This window comes from Balaenoptera ricei, chromosome 13 (assembly GCF_028023285.1).
Source record: "Balaenoptera ricei isolate mBalRic1 chromosome 13, mBalRic1.hap2, whole genome shotgun sequence".
NCBI lineage: Eukaryota > Metazoa > Chordata > Mammalia > Artiodactyla > Balaenopteridae > Balaenoptera > Balaenoptera ricei.
Genome location: NC_082651.1, coordinates 22,622,563 through 22,643,541, shown reverse-complemented (window position 1 = coordinate 22,643,541; position 20,979 = coordinate 22,622,563). Strand labels below are relative to the sequence as shown.

The 20,979-nt window shown below is 34.1% G+C and overlaps 1 non-coding gene across 1 annotated transcript; it reads right to left on the bottom strand.

Moving 5' to 3' along the window:
• Nucleotides 1-20,413: 20,413 nt before the first annotated feature.
• LOC132347159 (U1 spliceosomal RNA) lies at nucleotides 20,414-20,573 on the bottom strand. The gene has a single exon (XR_009497115.1). It is a non-coding gene; the product is annotated as a U1 spliceosomal RNA (small nuclear RNA).
• Between the last annotated feature and the right edge of the window lie 406 nt (nucleotides 20,574-20,979).

Below are 20,979 nucleotides of genomic sequence, written 5' to 3'. Positions count from 1 at the left end.
TGCTATGCTCTGTATACTCTCAAGATGAAAACTAGCATGATAGAAAACTAAGGTCATATGAAAAATGCTAGGAAAATGTACAATAAAAATGTCTAATAGTATAGTTATGATCTTAAGAAAGAGAAATTATAGGCAAAGTAACAACAATAAGAACTGAAAACAAAAAGTCTCACGTTTATTTATAAATACTTATTCTGTGGCTGCCCTGAAAAGTTGAATGGAGGGAATTATGTGTCTTAATAACCTAAGGGCCTTCAGCTTACTGAGAAATGTGGGGTACACATTTGGAACTGAGACACCTGAACAAACCTGGATTGTTCCCAGACAGAAATGGGGAAATAGAAAGAAATTCATCTTCCATCGCAGGGTGACGACAGGAAGCTTGTCGGTCTCTTTCTGGATTCTCATTGGAAAAAGAAAGTTTCTCCTAAAATATATAATTCCACGGCTTGTACATCCATAGGGTTTAGGAATGATTTTACAATATCCACATAGATACAGAACCTTAAAGATGAGAAATTAACATAATGGTTAGTTATAGGCAGATAATATTACCAGAATGATTTTTAGGAAGCAAATTTATAACCCATAAGGAGAGATGCTTCAGGAAATCAGCCCAGATGGGATACTCATCTTCTACTACTCTCTAAAGCATAAGGTCACAGCACAGAATCACAAAAGATATGAGTAAATAATTTGCTATGATTGAGACTCAGGCATAACAGATTGCAGGATCAGAGCTCTAAGGTCTTCAAATAATAAAGTGGCACTCATAAAAGCATAAGATATGAATATGAAAACTTATAAAAGAACTTTAAAAGGTAACTGATACCCTCAGAAAAAGAACTACATGTTGAGAAAAAAACAGTGGGGAAATATGAAAAAGTAACAGATAATAGTTTTACAAAAAGGAATATAATCAGTGAAAACGAAAAATAAATGGAAAGGTAATATAGAAAAGAGGACAGGTTATGAGACATGGAGTATACAATTGGAATTAGAATGAGAAAGAATGGGTTAAAAGATCTTTAAAGACACAATTGCTAAAAATTTTCCAGAATTGATTACAAACATAAATTCACAAATTCTATATGCACAATTTTCTCAGCAACATAAATGCTACATATCTAACATATCTGAGAGATCTAGAATATCTATTGGGTTGGCCAAAAAGTGCCTTCGGTTTTTAAGGAAAAATAAAAGACACATTTTTCATTTTCACCAAGAACTTTGTTGAACAATGTGTTCACCCTTTTGTTCCACTACCTTCTGCCATTTTTCAGGCAACTTCATTATGCTGTCTTCCCAAAGCTTTTTATCTTTTTGAGCAAAGAGCTGTTCCAGGTGCCTTTTACAGTCTTCCAGGGAATTGACATTTTTTCCATTAAGAGAATTTTGTAAAGACCTAAATAAATGGAAACCCAAAGGTGCAATGTCTGATGAATACAGCAGAAGAGTCAGAACTTCCCAGCCAAGCTGTAACAGCTTTTTCCTTGGTCATCAAAGAAACATGCGGTCTTGCCTTATCCTGATGGAAGATTATGCGTTTTCTGTTGACTAATTCTGGATGTTTTTCATCGAGTGCTACATTCAGCGGGTCTAATTGGGAGCAGTACTTATTGGAATTAATCATTTGGTTTTCTGGAAGGAGCTCATAATAGAGGACTCCCTTCCAATCCCACCACGAACACAACATCACCTTCTTTGGATGAAGACCGGCCTTTGGTGTGGTTGGTGGTGGTTCATGTCGTTTGCCTCATGATCTCTTCCATTCCACATTATTGTACAGTATCCACTTTTCATCGCCCGTCACAATTTGTTTTAAAAACGGAACATTTTCATTACATTTCAGTAGAGAATCACATGCGGAAATAGGGTCAAGAAGGTTTTTCTCACTTAACTTATGTGGAACCCAAACATCAAAGCAATTAACATAACTAAGCTGGTGCAAATGATTTTCAACACTTGATTTGGATATTTTGAGTATGTCAGCTATCTCCTGTATGGAATAACATTGATTGTTCTCAATTAATGTCTCGATTTGATGGCTATCAACTTCAACTGGTCTACCGCGATGGTAGAGCATCGTCCAGCGAGAAATCTCCAGCATGAAACTTTGCAAACCACTTTTGACACATTCGATCAGTTCACAGCATCTTCTCCATACACTGCACAAATCATTTTTTTTTGGCATCTCAGTTGCATTTTTACCTTTCTTGAAATAATAAAGCATAATATGCCAAAAATGTTGCTTTTTTTCTTCCATCTTTAATGGCTACACAAAAATTCACCAATTTTGATAAATCTTTTTTTTAAATGCACACTGATATGACAGCTGTCACATACAATCTAACAAAATTGTTTTGAATGAAATTAAAGATGACTAAGTGCTACTAGAGCCATCTTATGGAAAAAACCGAATGAACATTTTGGCCAGCCCAATAGAATCCTAATGAGAATGAAAAATCTTAACAATAACAAGAAAGTCAAGACATTTTATCTAAAAACAAATATAAGACTGATCACAGGCTTCCGATAACAATAGAGACCAGAATTACAGTGGAGTAAGATCATCAAAGTGCTTATGGAAAACAATCAACTTCAAATTCTGAATTATATATGTAAATTATAGATAAATTGTGTTTATAAATTATATATATATTCATTTTTAAGAATAAAGGTGAATCTAAGATGAAACAGTGGAATGTAAGAAGTTATGTTATGTTCTATGTGTTTAAAATCTTTAATATAAAATTAAAACTTTAATTAAAAAAAAAAATTCTGATTACCTTAAACTTAAAAAGAAAGGGGAGACCAATTTATTGAAAGGTACTTGGGTAGGTCATGGAGCAGTTCTATAAAACATGGGATGGAAGGAAACAGGACATTTCCAGATACTGCAGCAGCAGGAGTCATGATTTTTCTGTCCATGACCCTACCATCAGTATGACTTAGCTCCACAATTCTCATTCATTTTTCCATCTGTTCTAGTTTTTCAGGTGACTTTGTATCAATTGTTAATTTTTGGGAGCTTATTTGAGTTGGGATCCATTTCCATAAAAGAGAAAATCACTGTGAACCAATCCTTCAAGCCGCAAACTTTCTATTAAACTCTACATTTTACTGCTCGTCACATGCATTTCTTTTCCTACATTTAAAGATGCCCTTACTTAATAGGATCCACTCACAGATACTGCTGCAAACATTCATTCTATCTCTATAATGGGAAACAATTCCAAATGATATCTGGATGCCAAATCCAGATTTGATGCCAGGCGACCACTCTTGTCCACATACAGACTCCATGTACAAATGGTAGTCCCACAGTACTTCAGTGTGGATCAGATTCTGACATAATATTTACTGTTTATTTCAAAAAGGGCCATTGGTACAACTTTCAGTTCATTTATATTGATCCCTTTCTATGTGTCAAGCACTGTAATCTATATATAGGGTAGATTAATGGACACAATTTTACCTTTTTATTGAAGGGAAACAATAAACAATATTTTTAAAGTAAATTATAATTAATAGAGTTTGTTAGAAGTTAGTAATACCTGGCAAAGTAGAATAGGATAAAGTGTATTAGAAGTTCATGGATAGGAAGGGCAGCTTCAGTTTTATTTCAGGTGGTCAGGGTAGGTTTATTGCCAAAGCAACATTTAAGCAAAAACTGAAGAAAGCAAGGACATTGGACATGTGTCATCTGTGTGAAGACTGCTGCCAGCAGAGGGAACAGCCAGTGCAATGGTTGTAAGGTGAGAGGGTGACTAGAGAAAAGTGGCTAACTTGGAGAGTAAGGTTGGAGAGGCAGTGGAGATTCAGGTCATAAAATGTCATACTAAAGCCACTGTAAGGATGTTGGCTCTTACTTTGTGGGAGAGGACAAACCTTGATAGGTGTTATGGGTTAAATTGTATCCCCTCAAAATTCATATGTCGAAGTCCTAACCCCCAGTACCTCAGAATGTGACCTTATTTGGAAATAAGATCATTGCAGATGAGATCATTAGGATGAGCACTAATCCGATATGACCAGTGTCCTTACAAAAAGGGGAAATTTGGAAACAGAAACACACACAAGGAGATTGTCATATGAAGATGAAGATAAAAATTGGGACAATGCTTCTCAATCAGATAAATATCAAATATTGCCAGCAAACCACCAAACTCTAGGAGAGGGGCATGGGACAGATTTTATCTCACAGCCTGCAGAAGGAACTGACCCTGCTTTGATCTTGGCCTTGTAGCCTCCAGAACTGTGGGAACATAAATATATATTATTTAAGCCACCCAGTTTATGGTACTTTGTTATAACAGCCCTAGCAAAACCATACAGTAAACATTGAGCAAAGGAGTGAAATGACCCTTCTTAAGTTTTACAAGGATCACCTGGCTATTATGTTGGGTGAGAGAGGCAAGAATGGAAGCAAGATGACTAGTTAGCAAGCTCTTACATTAATACCAGCAAGAAATCTTAACGACTCAGACCATGGTTGAAGTTCAAAAATGATCAGATTCTGTATCTAATTTGAAGGTAAAGCCAAAAAGATTTCTTAGTGGGTTGAATGTGAGTTGTAAAGAAAGAAAGAATTCAAGGATAACACTGTGGTTTCTGGCACGTACAAGTGGAGAGATGGAGGTGCCAGGAATTGAGATGCAGTAGCAGAGCTAGGACTAAAATTAATTTCCCAGTTTCTCCTGACTCCCAGAATAATCTATTTGCCCTTGGAAGTAATAATGGGAAGATGTGCCAATATTCATATCATTCTCATAACATTTAATCATATATATAATATAAATAATTTTTCTGTTCTCTTCCATTTGTCAGCATCCTTAGGAAAATCCATGCTCCTCAATGTTCCTCATTTTCTTAATTATAATTATTCTGTGTTGGATAATTTTCTTCATAGATCTCTATTTTGGAAAATGCTCAGGAATGCAATCTACAAAAGAATAGCAGATGACTTTGTGAAATAGCTGAAAGTCAATGACTTGTGTGGAGAGGATCCCAGAGAAGAGCCTGTACTTTCCAGGATAAGTTGTGGTGGACTCAGCACTTGCTGTTGCAACTATAAATGCTAAGAAATCCCTTGTACTTCAATGTCCTGTAGATCTGACCGTAATTGCTCCATTTTGCCCAGAAAAAATAAAGTCCTAAAAAATTTCTGTCTTTTCTGGAATTACCTCACATTCACAGAGGTGTGATCCCAGCACATAAAATGAGGGGAAAATCAAAGAAGCTACAGATGAAATTTACATCAATTTTCCATAAGATCAGAATCTATGAGTTTACAAGATATAAAATGTACAGCTGTACCTACAGTGGTCATTGTACTTTCTTTCATGTGATAGGTACTTGAAAATAAAATAAAAACTCTAAATCAATTAAAAGACTTCTATGAGGGCATATTTTCTTGGAAAAATAGAAAACCATTTGTGAAACAGAACATAGGGTAAATCATTTCAAGGAAGTGACACAAAGATTAACTTCTCTGGATGTGTTCCAACATTATGTTTAAAATCATAATGTCTAGTGTCTAAAGCAGAGGTATCTTCCACAGAAGACTATGAGGTGGCAGTCACCACAAAACTGGGAATGGAAAATTTATAAATAATACTGACTTTTGGCCAGTGGTGTTGATGTCATGCTTGAATTCCCTAGGAGTGCTTTGAAGCTATTGAGGAACCTTTGAAACTAAGACACTATGTTGAACATAAAAGACATGCTTAATAAGAGGAATTAACACAAATAGCCCATTTCAATCTCCTTTTAGAGTACCTCCCTGTATTTCAGAGTCTTGAAAGCTAAAGTAAATATTTCCCAGACTCCCTTAGAGCTGCAGCTCTGACCGGGATTTTGGTTCTACAAATTAGATACACTCATGTGAAGTCAGAAGTGCCTGAGAGGCTATCCTGTGGCTGGTTTGGCTGCTGCTCTCCAAAAGCAGAGTTTTGAAGGCACTGGGTGTTGTTGCAGCAGCATTCCAGTCACTAACTTTGTGGGAGTAGAAGGGCAATTTTTAGCAGCATTGGTGGTGTCAGCGAAAGCAGTAGCTGCAGCAATGGCTGTGATAGTATGTTCTCGAAGTCAGTACTGGTAGTTCTCCTATGTTCCCCTTCTAGAGGTCTGTAGATATTAATCTGGAAGTGATTCCTGGAAGTCCATTCTAGATCTTTTCCTTTTCTTCATGTCCAGGATTTTGCAAATATTTTTTTTTCCCATGTAAATCACTTTCTGCTTTAAAATATCAAGAAGGATGAAAATTTCAAAAAAATTCAGGGACCATACTTTTCCCCTTCCAACTTGAACAAGCAGAAGGCCTTGAACTGATGCTTGGGCTTCAGAGAGTTGAGTGGCCTTGAGTTCCAAAGTAATGTAATTAACTGGTATCTTGCATCCTGACTGTCTATTCAGGCTTTTGTGTCATTGCACATTTAAACTATATGTTGTTTAATCAAAATCTGAGAGTGATTCCTGAATTCATAAACTAAAGAAACAAAGTGAAAATGCTCTCCCTCAGTGCTAAGAGTGGGCAAAATATGGGAGTTATTTTAAAATAGGACCTTACTCTATATTCTTCTTCTCACCTTTAATAGAGCCATAAATTTGCTTCATTAATTAGACCTTCGTTTTTCCTAGTAATTTCCTTCTTAATTCTGAATATTTCCTAATAATTTATCTTCATCCCTATAAAAAAGATGAAGAATGAAAAAAAGAGCTCGCCTGTTTTCCTGTTTTTCAGAGGCAATCAGTATGTCTAATGAATAAATGAAAATAAGAAACTCTAGGCTCCAGGGAGAGTGTCAACCCCAGATATATCACATTGATTAAAATGGCAATCCCTCAAAAACATTATAAAGTTAAATTTCCATCTATTTACACCCCATAATAAGACTTGGGATATAATTCTGCTTAAGAACTTTTACCTTCCATTTTAATTAATATTATCAACTAACATATTTCCCTGAGGCAGTTTTAAAAGGGTGCAGTTGAAGATACTCACTTCATTTTTTTTTTTTTAAACATCTTTATTGGAGTATAATTGCTTTACAATGGTGTGTTAGCTTCTGCTTTGATTTCATTTTATATCATCAAGTTCAAATGAAAATAAAATAACATTTTTGTGTCTATGCTATATTCTTTTGAAACACTAACAATTTACACTTTTTTCATAAATAATCACTATGTGTTTGGTAAATCAATTATAAAAATGTGCATTTTTTCAAATATAGTTTTCAAAAATAAATATTTCAGATTACAACAAGATTAATTCAAATAAACTTATAAACAGAACATTTTCATTCAATGAGAAAGTGAGGGAAACAAAATTTTTCCAATAATCTGGAACATAACTGGAATTTTACTGAAACAGATCTTTATTTTTTTTAAATAAAAAGGTATAAGTATATCAAACTATCAATCACCATGTCTGATTAATTATTCCAGAAGCTAGATATTAATATGGGTAGCATATTGAATAGTAATGATTGAATTAGTATTAATATTAAGTAATTATTCTCTTAAGACTGGTAGTAATTACAGTTTATATATAAAGAAAAGAGAAAGCAGTATGATGAGGCAGAAAAGCATGTGCTGGGAATCAGTAGGTTGACATTTATGCAGGTTCTATGTACATTGCTTCACTAATTCACACCACAACATTTTATGGTAAGTATATATATATATTTTCTTATTTTCAGTTTCAAAAACTGAGCTACAGAGAGGATTACTAGATCATTTTGAGACAACCTGGGACCTGGGACCCTTGCTGCAGTGCTGCAATGCTTGTACCTGGACAAAGGTCTCCTCAAGCTACAAATTACAAAGAAAGTATAAGGGACTAAAAATAACTGCATGAATGCACAGTTGGGGCAAATTATGGGTAAAAAAGATACGAAAAGACCAAAAAACGCAACTGCCACTTCTGAAGAGCCCGGATTAAAAAACAGGATACTGAGCATGCTCCCTGCACTCAACACCACCTAAGGGGTGAGCAAACCACCTAAGTCACCCTTAGACCTGACCCCTGGACACATCTTTACCCTCACCCTGTATAAGGAACCACTCGCCCTTCAGGGAGCAAGCAAGGGAATATGTTACTTGTTTTCACTCCCTCCTGCGGCCACAGGAGCCCCAATAAAGCCTTGCCTGAGTCTCTTGTCTGGCCTCTGGTCAATTTATATTGATTGGGGAAGGCCAAGAACCCTGGTCTGTATCAATTTGACCTATGGCTCAAAAATGGTAAAGCAAAAATGTAAACATAAATTTCATATTCCCAAAATCAGTGCTCTTTCCTGTACATTACACTGGATTTTACACTAACTACCTGCATAATTATGGACACAGAGCTTAAATTCTATGAGACAGAGGCTCTTCATTCATAGATTAGTGATTAAACTCCAGAAGGAAAGAGGTTGATATGTTTTTATCATTTGGGGTTGCAAACAGAACTAGAAAGAGTGAGAAAACATCCTTGTTCATAATACAGCCTGAGAAACATCCATTTCCACGTGCCTTGTTTGTTTAGACTCTGAGTCAAGTAAAGAAAGGTAAACAAGATGGCACCTCAACAAAGCTGTACCAGATGAATACCTGCTAGAGTCAACTAGTACTGGACTAGATGCAGTGTTAGAACACACCATTTCAACCTCAAGCCATTGATCTGATCAAATGAATTGTCCACATAATTTTTATAAAGACTATAGAAAAATAAAAACTAAGACAATTAGGCGAAGTATTATTATTTTGAGGATCTGTTGTATTTATCACAAAATAATACACTGCAGAATCCAAAAGAAAATGTTAGGAAAGAGTTTGTTGTACTATTAAGAATGCAGAACTATTTGGTTTCAATGAAAGAGAAACAGAAACTCTAAGGGGTTCACTCAAAAATTATACATAATGTTAAATAACTATGAAAATGGGGAAATTGCAAAATATATATGCAAATTCAATAGCTTTCTAATTGATAAATGTTTAAAAGCAAGGAAAAAAAATACCCTAGATACAGTATTAATAAACTTTTAAATGTCTAAAAATTAATGTTGTGATACATTCCTTTTATTTTTTACAATAAAAGACTCTAATATAATGGAGACTATATATACACATATATATGGAGAATATATATACATATATATAGTATATATATTAGTATTAGGATTTCAGGTAAGATGCAATTCTTATGCCAGTAATATTTACAATTTTAATTGGATACTGTGAGATGAATACCTTTTTGTGAAATGGCAGGTTAGCTTTAAATTTAGGAGAATAGAATATTACCAAAATGCTAATAAAACAAAACAACAACTCGATGTTGGAGACCATGCTAAGGAGTAAGCAACAAGAGGAAATCTCCGTCTAAAAGCAGTCACATTATTGATACTATACCATACCCTCATCAGTATAATAAGTACTTTACATGCTTTATCTCATTTAATTTCAGAACCTGAAGTTAATATTTTTATTTTCTTTGATTTACAGATTAAGGGTAAGAAATGTGTGAAGAGAAATTCACTCCATCTGACTGGGAGAGTATCAAGTCCTAATGAGAAAACATAAGCAAATTTATTATTTATGATTACAGTTATGGGATAATTCAGGAGGAATTAATGAAAAACATGTTTTTAATTACAAAAGTTTGAGCAGATTAAAGGTAACCAACCCAGAATAAAGAAGTACCCTGGGGCCTAGCACCACAGAAACCCTTTCCCACTCACTCATTGGCCTTACAGGACAAAAAGAGGAAGTGTTTACCAGAAACCTGAGGAAGAAGCTGTAGGAGGAGTGGGGGTTATTGGTAAAGGTACACAGTCACCTCTTGGTGACCTGGAAGAGAGGGAGGCAGAGGAATAATTACCCCATCCTTACTCTTCTCCTATACTCTGAACTTTTTCTAATGGCTCTCTTTGCCCAAGCTCAAGCAGAAAACAGAGAACAAATGCACATTTTGATCCAGACCATAAAGATCAGCTTCTTGGAGCATAGAAAAGAATGGACAAGAGTATATGGAGTGAGTGTGGAGAAGAAAATAGAAACTATCCATCACAATATTTTGCATATTATACAGCCAGATAAAAATCTCCAGATAGATGAGAAGATTCACTAAATCAAAATAAAGATGAAGAGCAAATTTTTTTAAAAAATGGTATAAAGAACAGAAACCATATGAGAAAACTACAGGAAAGGATGTAGAATTTGAGTGTATTTGAATGGAGACTTTGACATTAATCTATGTGTTTCTATTTTGTTTGAATATTATAACACAAGGGTGTGTTTATATTTTAACTTTGTATTTAAAACTGAAACTAACAACCACAAAACTTTATTAATACACGTCACTCTCTCATTTACAGGTCTGAGGACCTGAGCCCTCACTTTTGACACCACAGGACTGAGAGGCATCAGGATGAGTATACCAGATACAATTCCAGAAGCCAAGCCAGACTGAGAATCAGAATGACAGACTACCAAAGGTATTGGGAACTAATCACATTAGGAATCAAATAAGTGAGAGTACCAGTCAAGATACACACATGGCAAATTGTTAGTGGGATAACAATAGAGTGAGAGAAATTCCAAATAAATTGGAGGGAGGAGGTGCCTAAGAAATTGTGTAGTACAAGATACTTAGTATAAACTACTCACCTTTACAGACAAGCAGTTTCATTATTAAATGTTCAGGGTTACGTGGACTGTGTTCATGTTAGTTATACAAAGGCCACTACATTGCTTTCTTTACACCTTGAGTGTATCTATTCAGAGTATTCAAATGGGTAAGAAAATATTTTATAAGAAGCATATAATTCAAATCAATCTGTGAACACTTTTTCCTGGAATAAATTCTAATTTGGTTCCCATTTTGCCCAGAACAGTGCTGGACACATAGTAAACATTGAATAAATATTTTTGAATGAGTAATAAAGAATACAAATAGCTTCAGGGTTAGGAGATGATGCTAGAGTACAGAAGTGACTCAAAATAAATTCGGTACTACCTCAGGAATTTGGTAATTCCTAAAATGAGTTCTGGACCTAGATCTGAAGGAGAGACAGCATATTTGAAACTCACATGTGACATTCTGACTCTCCAATTAATATGAAGACCTCATATATCAGATTTTTTGCAAGAAAGTTCCTAAGGAAATTAATTATATTGCTGTTTCTTTTGCTTCGCATCCTCTATTTAATAAAAAAAGTAAAAATGTTCAAGGCTAAAGAGGTAGTAGTCCACAGGTGATAATAAACTCTTTCCTCCTGACTCTCATAATTAGATACTGGTGAATGCCAAATCCCTTCCATGGCTAGAGACCCTTAAGTTTCATGCTTTGTTGAGCTCTGTGAAATGGCACTTTAATAAACTTCATCTTTGCCAGTCACCTGCAACAGTACCTTGTAGGCAATCCAAGGATGAGTTGTGAGAGCCTGTCTCTCTACCCAGGTAGTAATGCTTATTGCCATTCCCTGTGAGCATAAAGGAGATATCTCTGTTGTGGTATCTTAATAGATCCTGTAGCTCTCAGACATTTTGGTAACTGTTTGATATAATGATTGTGTCTCATAAAAATAAATTTTATACTGTAATACTCCAGCCTGCTGTGCTGCTTCACTTCAAAATAACTTATGGCTACTGGATTCCCCTGAACAAAACTGGTCTACAACAGTAATAAAGTTGTCATCAAGAGGTAATGATAGACCACTTTGCATTGTTATAACTGCCTTTTTGTATTATAACAGTTTGCAACTTTATGAGGTCTTCATAAATGTTATCAATTGAAATAATAAAGTTGTGAGGCATTTGTGGCAGCTTATTTTTCTCTGCCTCAAAACAGGAGCTGCCTTGCTTGTTGGTCTAATGTCTGTGCTTGTGTCACTGACTGCCACAGAGCTCTGGGCTATGAAAGGAACAACAAAATTATCTTCCAGATTTGCTCCCTTGCTTCCAGGAACTTCCAATAATTTATTCATGTAACTGTTAACCTACCGAGTTCAAGCAATAGCAGGATAACTTTTGTGTCCTACATAAACAGGGAGAGGCAATTCAAGCACTCCATAAAGTGCCATTTTTCCTGTTCTTCGGCTTATATTAGAAAGTTATGAATCATATTTTGTTATTCTAAGGATTGACTTAAAATTATTATTTGCTTTCATTATAAGAGTAACATATGATAATATGTCCACTTACTTAAAAATAATATAAAATTCATATTGGCAAAAATGTTAAAGTTGTTGAAAATGATACCTCCAAGAAAAGATATTGCTCCACAACAACTACAGGGAGAAATGTAACCCAATTATTATTTTATTTATGTATTTATTTATTTTTGGCTGCTTTGGGTCTTTGTTGCTGCACACAGGCTTTCTCTAGTTACGTTGCAGAGGCTTCTCATTGCGGTGGCTTGTCTTGTTGCGGAACATGGGATCTAGGCACGCGGGCTTCAGTAGTTGTGGCAAGTGAGCTCAGTAGTTGTGACTCACAGGCTCTAGAGCGTAGGGTCAGTAGTTGTGGCACATGGGCTTAGTTGCTCCACAGCATGTGGGATCTTCCCGGACCAGGGCTTGAACCCGTGTCCCCTGCATTGGCAGTTGGATTCTTAACCACTTCGCCACCAGGGAAGCCCAAGTTACTTTTTAAATAAATAATTCTTATGATAATTAAAGTGTTGCATACATACATATAAATAAGATGAAAATATCCCTACTGTATTTTCACAGTGATCTGTACCCTATTCCCTAAGCATGACAGCCATAGAACAATAAAAGCCAAAAAAGACCAATACCATTTTTTGTACTGAGTTGGTTTTTTAAACCATTTTTTTTTTCCTTTCCTAAAATAATATGGGTGGTTTCCTTCTTCTCTTCTCCTGAAACACTTTACCACAAACCCAGTTCAAACATTTATAAAGTAGAAAAGTAAGTTACATTTGTGCTGGATTATTTACACTGCTTCACTCAGAAACAAATTAATTAACTGATAAATACTTTTTAAATAATTAATTAAACATTCATTTGAATAACATCTGAAGTTAAAATTTAATTAATATTTTAAATTTAAAATTTAATATATTTTATAAAGTCATGTACTTCAGGTTTTTATACAAAATGCTGCATCATATTCTTAAATTATTCTGTTAATTATTGCATATAGTAAGGTGCAGTTTAATTAAACAATAAGATTATAAATTGGGAAAGGGTCAATGTACACACATTTTTGATGAGTCTTCATTGATTAAGAAAAATATTGGTAGTCTACAAAATATGTGTATTGATAAGACACTTTGTTCCTATAACATATAGTGTAGAAATAAATTTAAGGAAATTAAATATTATGCTTTCAACTATACACCTATTTTATGACTCCTGACTTACCAAATGATTTTGACAGGAAGGAACAAAATTAATGAACAATTTATACCCTCAAATTTTTTTGATTTTATTGATTTCATTAAGCATCCAATTGATTAATCTAAGGATGATTTTAAAAGCTCCTCTTTTTAATTAGATATATTCAATATGCCTATAAGTTATCTCCAGATTACTGTCCTATGACCTCTCAAGTAGTTCTCTGACTCATGTGTACACTTGACATGCTTGCAAGATTAGGCCAGAAACTGGAAAATTTCCCAATGTTAATATAAAGCTCAAGTATGAAAGAACTCTCTCAGAGATTATGTGAGCTATTTAATTTCTGGCATGTCTATTGTGGGATGTAAAGACAATACCTGAGGAAGAGTGGTATTTTCATATAATACAGCAGTCCTTGGTGGTAAGAACAGTAGGTTCTAGAGTAAAGCCCTAGGTTCAAATCGTAACTGCTCCTTGCTGGGTGCAGTTTGCAAGAAGAAAGATTAGGGCACATATTAAGGAACAACTTTCTGATACCTCCAATTAATTTAAAAGGGAAGGAGTGCTTTGAGAAGCAATAAGGTTTCATCACTGAAGGTGTGTAATATATGTCTGAGTAATCACACATAGAAGATGCCGAAGCAAGAATAAAAGCATCAACATGTGAATGGAGCTGATTTCCTCTGTTTCATGAGGGTTCTTTGATTATTAAAGACAAAGATGTCATCCCACAATCCTTCCTTAATCATTTCTCTTTCTTCACCATTTTTATCTCATGAACTCTACATCCTGACCTTCTGCTATTCCAAATTATCAAATTATTTTAAATAGATAGTAACTGTAAAGGTGGAGGGCAAGTGTGTGGGAGAGTGAAAAATTACTGCATTTTATATCACTTTTATGGAATAGGGACTTTCACCATCACTGTCAAAAGAGAACTTAGCAATACTTAATTCTTGCTTGAAATATCTCTATAGATTATGCTCCTCCACAAGTTCTACAAGTTCAAGGATGCAGATAATTTGGAAGCTATCCAGGAAGAAGCAGTGAAAATGATTAAGATGCTGGGAAATTGGCTCTGTTATTAAGAGAGAAAGAATCAGATAGACTGAGTGATGGCAATATGTGTATTCAAGTAGAATTTAAATGTATCCATAAGGTATATAATTACATTTTTCTTGATACCCTCTAAGGATAGACACAGAAAAATGGGATTAAAGTGATTCAAAATTGTGAGTATACACTAATTTTTAAAAACCAGACATGAAAGTTGGACATCAGAATAAAATTGATACTCATTCTCTTCGTTAAAAAATAGTATTTCTTTCAAAAGCAAATATATCATTTGCTGCTTAACAAAGACCCTAAAGGCAGTGAAAATGAATACTTTAAGAACTCCTTCCAAGTGAAGAACAATTAAATGGAGAAAGTAAAAAAAAAAAAAAATCTCCATTGAAATTATAGTTTAAGTCTATGAACGTATTACTCAATAACTTAATACAACTGTATAGAATGGGGTGCTTTAAGTTTTAATATGTACATGGGGTTATGAGTAAACACTCATAAATGGGACTGATAAACTGTTAGCCATGACCACATTATTCCCTCCACAAATTGTTGATCTACACATGGTTTTACATTTAAATTAAATGTTCAGTATTAGAAATTTAAAGATTTCACATTAAATTAGAAGTTTCTGTCTCTAAAAAAAAAAATACTATAGGATAAGAGGACTGTGGGTCTGCATCCTACAGTGAAATGTGTAGATGGAGTTGTATAACAACATTTATTCCTTAAGATAAGTCACATGTGTTTTTGTTCACCATGATTTATCCATTTCCTATTGTTGAATAGATTACTAATGTATGTCAAAGCCTCATATGAGTCATTATTCATCATCTTAGAGCAGTTCTATTTTACTTATTTATCTGTTTGTCCTCTGTTCATTTATTGAAATTCCTGACATAGCATATTCTGTGCTTTCACATAGACTATAAGAGAATTCTGCAACAATTCCATCTCTACTGGGCTTAAGTTGGGAAGTTCTTGTCATTAGATATTTGCTTGCTTTTAGATCCAAAAAAAAAAAAAAAAAAATTCCAAAAGGTCACTTGAAATGTATTGGCATTTGAAGCATGGAGAGATTAAGGTATTACCAAACTGCCAAAACTGGAAAAATCATTATGGATTAATTAACAAATTGGCTTTTAGTCACTGGTCTGTCATTCGAAGTTATATAGCAACTGGGATAAATCACGTTGTGTGCCTTCCCTCTTGTGTTTTCATTTCATTATTGCTTTCCTCTAATTTCAATTTACTAAATAAATTACATTAGAAAGTCCAGAACAAACAAAAATATGAAAACAAAGAAAACTTCCAAACAAGTTTTGTTTTTATTTTCTTTATATTTCATCAGTGTTCGTACTTGAATACTTATAATGGTAATGTGGTCATAATTTTCCAGTTGCATTAAACATGTTTTTAAAACCTATCATTCTCTTAACACTTAATTAACAAATATCTAATAGGCAATTACTATGCCACATAATCTTCTAGGTACTGAGCATAAAACCATGAGTAAACCACTCTGTCCTTATTCAACTTGCATTCTGGTGGGAAATACACATGATAAGCAAGACAGATAAACCAATTACAGAATACATTAGTTTTAAATGCAGAAGAGAAACAAAAAAGGGAAGAGTGTTATAAAAGCAAGAATTAAAATTTTACAGTTGTTGGCCAGGAAATAAGCTAACTTTTAATATAAAACTAACTTTTGAATCAAGATCTTGTGGAATTGAATAAGTTAGTTTCACAAATAATACCTAATTAATACTTATTCAATATTGCTACATATTATGTATTTTGCTATTTTCTTTATAATTATTGACTAAATTAAGCACTGTGATTTCTTTTACCATACCAGTATTTCGATACTGCTGCAAAACGTTGCAATAAAAAGACACACACAGAAAACAACAAAATATATCTTAACCTGGGTGATGATAAAATGGGTAAATACATATGTAAAAGATATTTACATCTTTGAGGTGCATATCTAAGATGTGTGCACTTTAAGTTATGTAAATTACAGCTCAATTAAAAAATAAAAACAATAACAACAATAATGATAGTACTACTACTACTGTATCTCCATTATTACCCTCACTATTACTATTCTATCTGACCATTACCCCGTCATCCAAAGTTTCATTTTGAACATTTATTATCTCTAAGGCTTATATGAGAAGCTTTATTTTACATTCATTATTTTATTTAATAACTATTAAAAATCTTTGAAGTTAATATGGTTATTCCTGGTTTACAGAGGAATATATATGTGAAACAACTTGCCCAAAGTAACAAATACTGTACACTGCTGGGGATATAGTAGTGAAAAATAATACAAGGTGACTCTTTTCACAGATCTTAACTGGAGTGGGTGAGATAGATATTAGAAGCTTTATTAATAAATTCTTTTTAATTAGCTACTATATTTCTTCTATGATTAGGACACATTTCCCTGTGTTTTCCCCTCATCCTTAGGGTAAGGGGAAATAAGCACCTAAGGCAATTATTCTCAAATTTTTAATCTGATGGCTCTTTAATATTCTTAAATTTATTGAGGACTCCAAGGAGCTTTTGTTTATATGTATATATATTGATACTTACCACATTAAGAATTAAAACAGATGTTTAAAAAATACCTATTTAGAAACTCATTTAAAAATAACACTGTAATCATTATATGCTAAAAAAAAGAACCTATTTTAGTGAAAATGCCAATATTTTCCAAAACAATAATTTTGAAAAGAGTGACATTGCTTTGAATTTCTATAAATTTCTTTGATGTGAGGTTTCTGGATTCTCTGGATTCTCGTATCTGCTTCTGCATTCACTGTGTTTCAATAGATCACACTATGCAGCTTCTGGATAACTCCCTGTACACTCATAAAGGAAGGAGTGAAGTAGATATCTTACTGTTATTGACAAAGTAGTTTTTACCTCATAGGCTTCCTGAAATGGCACCACACTGTAAGAATTGCTGTCCTAAGGAAAACTGTGTGACGTAACGTAGGGAAGGAGAAAAGAAAGTAATAGAATGGTAAATGTAACAATGTAGTCGAAAGGGAATTTGTTTGCTGGGGAACGGGCTAGTAGTGTTAATCGAAATCTAGTGACTCAATCAGTACAGGAAATCTGTTACTGATCACCTACATCACCTAAGGTGTAACATATAAATGCTGCAGGGACTTTTAATTTAAAATGAGGGATTTAAACTATATCCTCAAACTCTCTCTGCAACATGAATATTCTATCATTTTGCAAAATCAAGATATTCTTGGGGTTTCATCCCACTGCCATGCTGAAGCTTCTGCATAGCAGTGAAGGATAAATAAAGGAACAGGAATGTGTTTGGGAACATAATTGTCCTGCTCACAGTTGAAATATTGTTCTTATCTGAGAAAGCTTCTAAGATGAGCACTGCTCCTTGAGGAGCAAAGACCTTTAAGAGAAGAAGGGTGAAGATATTTTGAATTAATTACTGGTCCCAGAACAATAGAACTTAAGCCACTTAACAACCAGGAGTAGTTATTATGCCCTTTATCCTGAAAGAATGCTTACATAGCAGAGAATTCTCTGGCAGATACAGTAGAGTAATGGTGCCTGGAATCAACCCGAGTATAATTTGAGGGCTCTATGGTCATGGTCTCTTTTGATACTTGTCTAAACACAGCTTGTACTCAGTTATAAACTGCACTTTATACAGTTGCCAGTTTACCTGAATCTTATCCCTTTTAGACATAGTTTTGTACCTATTCAAGTGTTCTACATACTGCCTACTCCCATTTCGGACTCTATTCAATCAATTCAGCTTGGTGCATTTGTAAATTATAAGTGATAACGTAAGTGTATTTCTAATATCCATTTACAAAATAAGCAGCAGATTTCAAGTGATAGTGGCAATTTTTGTGTGTGTTTTTTAAAATTCATGTGGGTGTCATTTTCTAAATTGTCTTATTTATAAAACATCAAGGACTCTTTAGCTAGTTTGTCAAATCACTATTTTTTCCCCCAAAAAAAGTCTCTTAACAACTTGGAATGGCACAATGTATCATTATGTATTATATAATCAAGTATAATCCTACATCTTAGTTGTCTTGAAAAATATAATTCAATGAAATGAATGTCTTTCTAAACCATCTGTCTTTCAATTGTTCTTGCTATAAAAATGATAAAACTTTACCAACAAGAAACAATTGAGTATGTACTCATTCTGTTAATAAACATAAAAAGCACACAATAGGAAACAATGGAAGCGTAGAAAATAAAAACAGCAAGAAGATAAATACAAGATGGATTGTGCTAAATGTATAGACTGATTTCGATAATGTCAAAAGCTTTGTTCCTTAAACTTATTGTGGTAATTATATAATGAAGTATCTAAGTCAAATCATTAAGCTGTGCACCTTAAGCTTATAAGTGCTTGAGGTGTACAGATACAGTGCTGTATCTCAATTATATCTCTATAAAACTGGAAGAAAAACAAACAAAAAAACTTTGCATGTCTGGTTCTCCATATTTTCAGCTTTGTTTTATGGCTCTGAGTCAAGTTTTCTTCTGTTTGTCAAATATTTCTACAAATTCCCTGCTGAATGTATTCATAATTGTTCCCCCTCTTTTTTTTTGGTTATTGTGAATGAGAATTTTCCTTCATATTTCATAACTGATTATCACTGACATATAGGAAAGATAACTATTTAGAGAAAATTATTTTTAATTAGTTATGTCAGTGAATTATTATTTCTAATTCTTCATGTCTGTTTTAGTGGTTCAAGATAAGCAATTATATAAACAACAAATAAGAAATATTTTCTTAAATATTGTTACTTTTGATTTCTGAATGGCTTATTTTTCTACTTAGCACTTCAAAAACTGTTAAATAAGAAGAGATTTATAGTAAATGTTTTGTTAGAGGCTAATTTTATTTGTTTCTCTCAAATTTATTTTCTCAAAATTAAAGAAGTGTAGACACTCAGTTAAACATACAAAGTATATGGAAGGTAAGAAATAAGTTCTCACTCCTTCCATTCCCCAATCATTGACTTCTCTTCCAGAAATACTCACCATTAACTTTTGTTTTTTGTCTTTTAGGGTATTTTCTTCAGTTATCTTTTTTTTTCACTTCCTCAAATAGGGAAAAATCTGTTCAAATTTAGTCTAGTTTACTCTGATTGCTTTCTATCAGAGTGATAGAAATGTTCCAGAGGCAGCCAAATATAATGTTACCAGCAGCAGCTCTGAACACAGGCCACAGATTCAAGTTATAGTCTCAATACCTTGTCCAGAGATGGTACCCTCATCTATAGTATCCCTCCGCACCTTAGTTGTATGGAGAGTTAAATGAATTATATGTACTTTAAATAAGAGGTTTAAGTGAATTAATGCATATAATGTGTGTAGAAGAGTGCCTGCCACACAGTCAGCCGTCTAAGAGGGCTCTATGTTTATCAGTCCTCACAAATACTGTCGAAGTTCTATTTAATAAGTCTAGATCTCCATCCTATTGTAAGCTAATTACTTCTACACGTATTTAAATATCCTCTTTCTACTGCCAAATATGTGGCGTCATAGACTACCCTTCCTACTTGGACTACTCACACTCTAAATCATTTTTCTACAAATAGAGTGTGTGTGCTCAATAGAGAAGGTATGCAAGATAATCCACTGAAGTTTCTAAAGACAATATTAAATTTTATATTTACTTTATGTTTAAAAAGTTGGAAAAATGAAGACCTTAATATTTGATGTGGGATATTGACCCTGCTGCCCACACTTTTTCTTAGCATTGGGAGGACTCCAATCAGGCAAGTAGTGCAAAGACAAAGGTGTTCTGAATGGAAGTTTCTCACCACCAAGGGGTTTAATAATGAGACTCATAGAGGAATGTATACCTGGCCAAAAGAATTTACAGATTGTGTAAGCTTATTTTTTTTTAAGACCAAACCTCACAAAATTGAGAGGTGGCTTTCAAACTTTCCTTCAAAGAAACCTTCCCCTCACCCCAGGTGAAAGTTTAAACACAACCCCCCACTACCACAAGTAATGCAGTTGAGTTTCCCACTTTTGGGAAAATTGCAGAGGTCAGCACTTCTGGAGTGAAAGGAGCCTCACCAAGAGAATACTACCTTCCTGATGATGGTATCTCCCCTGCGAGATAAGTATCAAAGAAAATATTGAGTGAAGAGAGTATTAATCCTACAAGTAGGAGAGAATGAGGGGAAAAGGACGAAGCTGACACTTCTACTCCCAATATGAGTTCTACCTCAGCCTTATTACTAGGAAACAACAATGACAACATAATTATTCTGAAAAGAAGATGATCAAACCTCTGAGTCCTGAGCATATATCATGGCTGCAGATAGATGTTAATGGCTATGTGAAGCAGTTGGAGTAGTTGGGATCTATCAACCACCCAACCAGCTCACAAATACTAAGCTCTGCAATTCAGTCAACACTTTCTAAGTCATACAATACTCGACTGGATAAAACATGATGAAGCTTCTCCTACAATTTCGTACATAATAGCAAAAGACAAAAACGCTTATGTGTTTAGGTAAACCCTTGATCT